The 8,902-nt window shown below is 34.3% G+C and overlaps 1 pseudogene; it reads right to left on the bottom strand.

Moving 5' to 3' along the window:
- Positions 1-5,247: 5,247 nt before the first annotated feature.
- LOC111370057 lies at positions 5,248-8,565 on the bottom strand (annotated as a pseudogene).
- Positions 8,566-8,902: the final 337 nt, after the last annotated feature.

Raw genomic sequence — 8,902 nt, 5'->3', positions numbered from 1 at the left:
CGAAGCCAGGAACTAAGTTCAGTATGGGCAGAAATTAACTATGAAACAAAGCAATACTCAATAATATTTTAACTGTCGCACGCAGTATATTGACATCATTTTCAACTTTATCAAATGCATCTTTTTAATATAGACAACCATGCTATCAAGCATCCATTTATCTCAAGTTAAGTATATACACATTAAAGCATGCTTAACAAAATTCACTCAAATTGAGAAAGTCTAGTTCACGTAAACACATTAAACCAACCTAACAATAATCTACGCGAATTAAGAATCTCCAATTCAAATTAAAGCAAGCCTAACAACAATTCACTCAAACTAAGTGAATCCAGTTCAAATTAAACATAAATACATTAAGTTAAACCTAACAATAGTCCACTCAATTTACGCAAGTCCAATTCCAAAAGAAAAAAATAAAAAGAATTGAAGGGGAAACATTTTATTTTTGAGAAAACAATTTATTTTTTAAAAAAATTCCAAATTGGTCACTGGCCTCCACTCCCCCCCGCCCACTGTGTCTAATGTATTCGCTTGTGTAATTCAACTTAGTTCAGAATTTTTATTCTGCCGTGTTTTAGATTTGTGAGCCTTTGACTCCTAGCATTCCACAAAATGAAATTCAAAAGGTTGTTTCCTTGAGTGTAGAGATTTTTCAAGTTTTGCTATTTTTGGATTGGATCATTCTAGTGATGTTCAAGATGGACTATTTTCACACGTAAACAGTTAGAGATACAGCTTATCCCACACGAGATACCTGCTACATCACTGACTTGGCTATGGCATTTCCTGTTTTCTTGTGTTTGCAACAGTATTTTTTCATTCTCATCAAACACCTTGTTTGATCCTTCAAATTCAACTGTATTGACTATTAGGAAATGCAAATGCAGTGAAATAATTCTGACTGATTGCAAGTTTTCTTTCCCAATTGTATTGCATGAAGCATCGCCCATATTGTACAACACCTTTTACTCTGGAAAAAGTCAAAAACATTATAGTGCACAGCTATGATCTAAAAAGAGAAGAATATGATATCTATAAGAACCTCATTTATGACAATGCATTTCTTTTTTTTTCGTTTTTTTTTTCCTTTGAAAACTTTATGACATCTATTTTTCCTTTTAAAGAAATCCAGAGGTTCCGGATTTCTGAATGCCTTGTGCTAATTTGGAATCTAAGAGGCATTCACACTTTGTTATGCCATTTTTAGAATACCGAGTTTGATAGGAAATAATTTAATATGGCATCATGCAATGCCAAATGTAGGACCGAGTCTTTGTTGAGTTGGTCGAGTACCTGTTTAAATTTACCTAATAGATTTTTTTTTCCCTTCTCCAACGAAGGTTAGAGCAGATTTCCTTGCTGCCGATGGTAGAACTCTTGCAAGCTTAAGGCGTCCGTGCATGTTGCGCTTTCGAAGCTTGCCTATCCGCCTTTTGCTGACTTTTGTAAAAATTGCTCCTATTTTAACTGGTTATACTTCAGAATCCCAAAAATTGGACATAAACCTTAGAGGATATATTGAAGGTGCCATGCCAACTGCCTGCTTAAAGGTGATTATTGAACAACGAGCCGAATTTCTTCATGTTGCTGGTATTCCTGAAATATATTTTGCATCTGTATCTCTGGAGTCGGAACTTCCATTTATGCAAAAACTCATATGGTGTTGGAAGAAAACATTATTTATATGGATTAGCTTGACTCTCTTTACAATGGAGTTGGTTTTTGCTCTTCTCTGTTGCAAACCCATCATAATCCCAAGGATAAGACTAAGGGAAGATTTTCGCAACAACGGTGCTTCACAGAATGATCGCCCAGTTCAGAGGTGACAGTCTAGCAGAGACCTTGATTTTGGCTAATTTAGCACGGCAAGAGTGAATATGAATAGGATCTTTTGTACTTGACGTATATATATCTCATGTGTTTGTGTATAACAGGTATATTATCATTATCTCAGCATCCATGGTATTTTGAATGTTTGAAAACATCTAGATGTAAAAATGCCCTACATGAGGAAATTATAAAAGCTCGCACGTATATATATCTAGTTTGTTTGCCAGTTCATTTATGCTTGACATGATGCTGAATGTTAAGCTTGGTTACAATACAACGCTTCTTTAATATTACTGTGACTACTCTAAAAATTTTGGAAGATACGGCCCAATTCCCTTGGATTGAACTCGCCCTTCAAATCAGATTATAAAAAGAGCGTGCCGAACGTGCTTCTTAGTCTACAAGGCAGTCTTTACATAAACAAGGTGGAACTATGAGACTCAGAAGTAGTCGTTATGTATGGTGAAACTTTCTTTTGTTGAATTTCAATTTCAGTATTCAAATTCTAACTGCTTATGTCTTGTTTATCCTTAGTGGAAGTAGGAATATAATTCACTACGTGAAGCATTACAGTCTTGGAAAACTCGCCACTTAAATTTGCTTGATGAAATGCTCTTGGTCATGAGAATAAAATTGACTGATTTCAATATAAAAATTTGGAATAAACATCATAAGCTCTTGGATTAAAACTCACAATTCAAATCGATTTATTAAGAGAGGGTGCTCAATGTGCTCATAACTCTACAAGACAGGCTAGTGAAACTTTGGGACTCACTAGTGGTCGTTACATATGGTGGAACATTCTTTTGTTCAATTTCGATTTCAATATTTAGATTCCATACCACTTACTATCCTGTTTATCCTAAAAAATATCGCCAGTACAATTTGCTCCATGAAATGCTCATGGAGGTCACCCACTTTTAGATAAAAAAAAACTACTGTTTATAGAGTGGGGTAGAATAGTAAATACATGTTATATCCTATAAATTGGTTTCAAAAGCAGACGCATATGTTATACGTGAATGGTTGAAGCAGTGTTTTAAAATGCATATGCTCGTGGCATTTTTGAAACTTTCCGCGTATGAGGTATGCATGTGATAATATGATCAATTCATTCCGTTGACATCATATGCTTGTTTAAATGCCAAAATGCGCATGCATTTGAGTTAAAAATTGTGTCCAAATTAACTTAGCTAAGCCATCCATTTTTCTAACTGGACAAAAAAAAAATAGAGCAAATTGAGCCCAATAGACATCAAATTTACCTAAATAATGTGATCCTTTGTGTGGAGGAGTTCTTTTATGATGCTCAAATGCAACACTAAATGTCGAGTTGCAAAGATACACTAAAAAAGAAGGTGCATTTGAAGAAAACTAGCAACAAGTGGATGTGAAAACTATACTTCAAGTTATAACCGGGGTATGTTAACATTATTATTCTTTTTCTTGTTAATATACCACATGTAGATATTCATATTATAATAGTTTATCTCTTTCTTTTGTATATACTATTTAGTTGGTGGGACTTCTATTGCAGTGAAGCACTAAAATTGAAATTAATGGCAAAGAGGATCCTTGGTTTGATTACTAGCTCCCGGTTGTGAGAGAAATTGGAGTGTCTTCGACAGGGTAAGTACTAATTAAATAATTATGTTGACTCATTCTAGTTATTACTTTGGCGGTGGTTTGATAATTTAAATTAGTATACTAAAATTTTTCAACTATTTTCTTTTATTATTTATTTTTTTTATTTTTTTATTTTTTTTTATGTAGGTACACATCAAGAAGATCGGAGCCGCCTGTAGGTCAAGGATGAACAACTTAGTTTATGTCCAATTCCATGCAAGGTTGATGAACAAAAAGATGTGGAAGAATAAATTAGAAACTTTACTAGCAAGTGGTACTAGTAATGCACAACCTTGAATTTTTGATCATTTGATGATGAGGAAAAGGTTGACAATGTATAACAGAAATTCTCGAGTTGCAATGAGGGAGCCCAATGAAAACAATTTTCAATTAGATGACATGGGAAACGACTTGGATGAATAAGAGGAGATTAGATTGGAATTTGATAAAGAGCTAGACAAGGTTTTGAGTTTTTTTAATGCTGTTGTTCGTGTCTAATTTAATTGTGGAAATTGATTACCAAGTAATTGTAGTATTTACAATTTTGAGCAAAATATTTTTGTTGAAAACTTAAAGAATATGTATAAAATTCAAAAATTGAAAATTGAAAAACGCATAATTGAAAAATTATGCATTTAGAATATCTTAAAATAATATTAAAAATTGAAAAATGCATAATTACTCGTATGCTTCGTATAAGCACGCATATGCTTGTAATGCTTAATGCTCAATCAAAGCACATTGTCAAGCATTTCGCATTTTACAACTTTGGGTTTAAGTACGCTTGCTCTTCCCCTTACTATTGGAGTGCTAAGCTTGGTCCTGGGTCATGTTTGTCAATTCTAGATTGTGCTATTATTTTATGTCATTGCTTAATCTGTGGAATGAAGACGGGTTCAACAATAAATCTACAGAAAATATAGCAATTTATGTAATTTATTATGTGAGATGACAAGTAGGGATTAAGTCCATTTCCTTAAGAAACGTGTAAAATAAAACTAATAAAATCTGACAAGAGATGAAGCACTGGGGTCAAGCAAATAGTTCAGATACTGGGCAACAGGGATTGAAAAGCGTCTCTTTTTTAAAAAAGGTTGAACCCGAACCTTAAGGGTCCTCCACCGCCCCTGCCCTGAAACATTGTGAGGGAGGTAAATCGCAGGTTATGCCTCTAAAGGTACAGGTTGGAAGGCTACTCGTACACTTGCACTTACCCAAGAGCCAAATCCATATTTCAGGATTCGAATCCTTGATGCGACAGCCTCAAGCAAAGTTGGATTTCTCCACTCCCCCCTTTTACCACTTGGAGATGTGCCCGGGGGGCAAAGCGTCTCTTTTTATAATCTGAAAAGAGATAATGTTAAGGACTGATTCAAGAAATGAAACTTACAAAGGAGACACTACAATTGAAATAGTTCTACTCAAAACACAGCTGAATTTGCAAAATCACAATGTCACATTGCTATACATATCTTAAAGAACATTGTTCGTCACAGAACTTAACTCGAAAGTTCATATTAGTTAATTAATTTTCATTTAATTCCAAAATGATCATTCCGAAAGGAAATAAAGTTCAGCAACCAACATGAAATTTGGCCGAACAGTGACAACAGTGTTTTTTTACTCAACGAGATGAACTTTGCTACTTGTACAATTTTCTTTACAGATTGTTTGACAGATGCTAAGGGGCATGGATTTTGGCACTTGATTTAAATAAATGCATGTCGCATCAGCATCTATCAACAAAAGTGTCAGAATTTCTATACAAGTAGCTTAATTGCAGCAAGATTATTGGTCACTCGGAGTAACATTTGCTGATCTTCCCAGGAAAGATTTATTTCTGATGATTCCATGACAAGGCTTGTCTGTGAGCCTAATCACATCGTAGAACCAGGCACCTGCTATGGCTTCAGTTATAGGGCCGACTATTTACATCCATATTTCCTTGTAGTAATTGAACACCATGGCTGGTCCCAAACTTCTTGCCGGGTTCATTGATGCCCCCGAAATTGGCCTGTCATCAAAGAATCCCAACCGAGTACTAATCAGTAAATTTTCAGTTCTTTGCATATTTACTGTGTTAAGGATATATATATACTGTTACAATGAAGTAAAATTGTTTGTACTTTTAAGTTCGGAAAATTATCTTTAGCAAAAAAGTAACTTATGGTATCAGGACTTTTGGGTACAACTAAATATGTTCAAAATAAGCATTCAATATGATATCTATCAGGTAAAGATAAAAGGTTTTGAGTTTATTTGACTGCTACTAAATATTTGAAGAAGACTTAGGATCCGTTTCACATAACTTTTGAAAAGTCAGAACTGTTTCTGAGATTAAAAAAGCTACATTTAAATATTTTTAGATAATTTTCTAAAAGTACTTTTTGTGATTAGAAAAGCTTTTAAAGTTAGTTAGACTAAGCACGAGCAAAAACAGTAGCCTTGTCCAAAGGACCCTTATACTCGGCCTTCATGTAGGTGTGTCCGATGAAAATGTTGATTCTCCAAAATGTGTAAGATCAATACCCCGCAAATAATGAATTAATGTAAGCCCACCGAGCTCCCCTTTCTGTAAACACATAAAATTTATAATTATAACAGTGCATTTGACCTCCTAGTCATATTATCAAACAAGAAGAGTTAAAAAAGAAGTGCAGAAGTAAAACTAATTACTGCTCTATCATCAGTGCCAACACCGCATATGGCAAACATCAGGTAGAATGTGATTATGAACTCGACTTCTAAAGACTGCATATTCGAGCCAGTTGGAAGGGTACCAACAAAGTGATCTTTTTCTCTGCCAAATATTAGTAATCGTGTAGCACTTGCTAGTGTTGAGGCAAGCAACTGAACTGTGATATAGGCTGGTACCTGCAAAAGAAAATTATGATTTTAGTTCAAGAATAAGTTAAAACTTTATAATTTTCCAGTGTGCAGAATATAGTACTATATATCAAAGGGGCAAATGTAGGGTAGCCGATGGCATTGAGAAGCATCGGCCGGAATGATCTTAGTTCACAGAATCATAGTTGAGAGCTATAATGCTCGGACTTCGGAACGAGTATCGGATACGTACCTAAGTGTTGGATATTTTATTTTCTAAAATGTAGGACACGGAAACATGACTAAAAAAAGTCCAAATTCCGTTAATATGACTTTTTTGTCAAACTTATTAACCTATCAACACTGTTAATATATCTTTTTTATCAACTCAATTAACCTAAAAACATTAGTAGCAATATAAACAATAACTCTTTGACTAAAATCATGAAAATTGTATAACTGGAAGGTATAAACCCCTATATAAATTGCCTTGTCCGGATGGAGTACGCGTACTTGTACCTGTACCCATGTTGACTCGACACCGGTACTTTGGCCATTTCGAAGAGTTCGAACATCACAATTTGACAATAAAATTTGAAGCTGGAATCAAGTTGGTTTGTATATATTACATGTTTCCATGCAAACCTCGTGCGGATGGCAAAAGCAATGGTGACAGCAGGATTGAAATGTGCACCAGAGATAGGGGCGGACCCACATGGGGTCAAATGACCCCACAAAATTTTGCCCTTTTTTTTTATACAATCTATTTTGATGCACTCGTCAGGATGTCAAATGAAGTCAAAATATTGCATTCTTAATACCATTTCGAAGTGTTCATGGCCTAGTTCTTCACTTATTAATGGCATACAAAGTGATCAACTATAGCAAAAGTTATGACATGTTAAAGTAGGGCGTGTGGAACTACTATTTTGAGAATTTCGACAATATCCTAACTTTAAAAATTCGTTTGCGATCATGTGCTATCTGAATCCACAAATCTTCTACGCCATGTAAAACTTTTTTTCGAAAGCTACATCGTTTTCATATCGAATGGTCCAAACAGATATTGAAAATATTTAAATATGTATCAAACATACGCCTCAAAAAAGACGTCTAACTCATTTTTTCTTTTAAAAAATTCAATTAATTATTATTTTTGCACGATAAATTTTTCAATATAATTTATATCGTTTCATTCAGAAGTCTTACATGAAATATGACATAAATTTTTTAAGGTCGTTATGGATTAAATGCAATTTGAATTACTTTCAAATTATATTTGCTTTAAATTTGAATTTCATTTACTTCCTGAGTTAAACTTGAATTTTATTTCAATTCATTTTATTTCTATATTCAATTTAGTTTACTCAATGTTAGCTCAGCATTTGCCTATGAAATGATAAACAAAAATATATAAGTAGCAAATTTTATTTAATAATAATAATAATGATGTAATTATACAATGTTTTCAAAGTGTCGAAATACATATTAATTTATTTTTATTGATATTATGTTGTTTATTAAAAAAAATTATTTTTAAAATTTTGACCCCACAATACTAAAGGTCTGGGTCCGCCCCTGATCAGAGATATGGCCAACAGTGTAAACCATGACCATCACATCCAATTCCCACAATATTGCTACTCCTGAAAATGTTAGCACCTCCTCCATGTCCTTGTTCACCGCCCCGGCAGCCAGGGCCGTACCTGTGCTTCGCGGGGCCTGAGGCGAATTTCGAAATTTGGGCCCTAGGCCCTAAGTTGTAGCAAACAATCCCTTTTTTTTAAAAAAAAAAAAAAATTATAAGTTTACGGAATTAAATTTGTTAACTTAAATCAACAATAAAACAACAAATAAATTTTTGATGTTCCTTCATTCTCTTTTCATTAAAGTATTTTATTCGCTTCTTTTGAACACATGGGCATAGTGGCTTTAAAAAAAAAGGATAAAAAGTTAAAAATGGGCCCCCTTAAAATTCTGGGCCTGAGGCGGAGGCCTCTTGGGCCTCCCATCAGGTCCGGCTATGCCAGCAACAAAACCAGCAAAAAGCAACAAGTACGTGCCCATAAATTCAGCTATCAACTGAATGCATTTAACATAGTAAAACTGTCTTAGTCGAACCATGTAACGTAATATAAAAGCTCAAACGGTTAGCGAGACAACCTTTTGCGTAAAATGTATAAATTCGAGGCTTTGTGAAGGGATTGTCAAGCCATCATCATCTTTTATGTTCAAAGCTGTAGAATGTAGGCTTCCGGTAGACTCTAATATCTCCGCCATAGGTTCACACTTTTATTTCGAAGGCTATGGAAGATCAGAGCCAAATGGTCGAATTTATGTTGGTGAAGAAGGAGGAAGGGAGGATACTCTAATCAACTTGCTGTTGGAAATTTAAACCAATGAAGAGAGGAAAATTGGTAATAAAAAAATATAGATATAATTAGAGGCTTGAACACGAAAATGATAACGCTATCCTCAAACGTTATTTGCCTCATTTCCAATGCTTTTGAGGAGTTCCGACAAATAGTTTGTAGAATTAAACAAGCCTTTGTGTGAAGAACACCAAAAGTAAAGTGTATCTTTCACGAAGAACAAGTGAAAATAGATATAGGATTGA

Source organism: Olea europaea, chromosome 21 (genome assembly GCF_002742605.1).
Source record: "Olea europaea var. sylvestris chromosome 21, O_europaea_v1, whole genome shotgun sequence".
Classification (NCBI taxonomy): Eukaryota; Viridiplantae; Streptophyta; class Magnoliopsida; order Lamiales; family Oleaceae; genus Olea; species Olea europaea.
The sequence above is the reverse complement of the archived record's forward strand: the minus strand, read 5'-3'. Positions and strand labels throughout refer to the sequence as shown.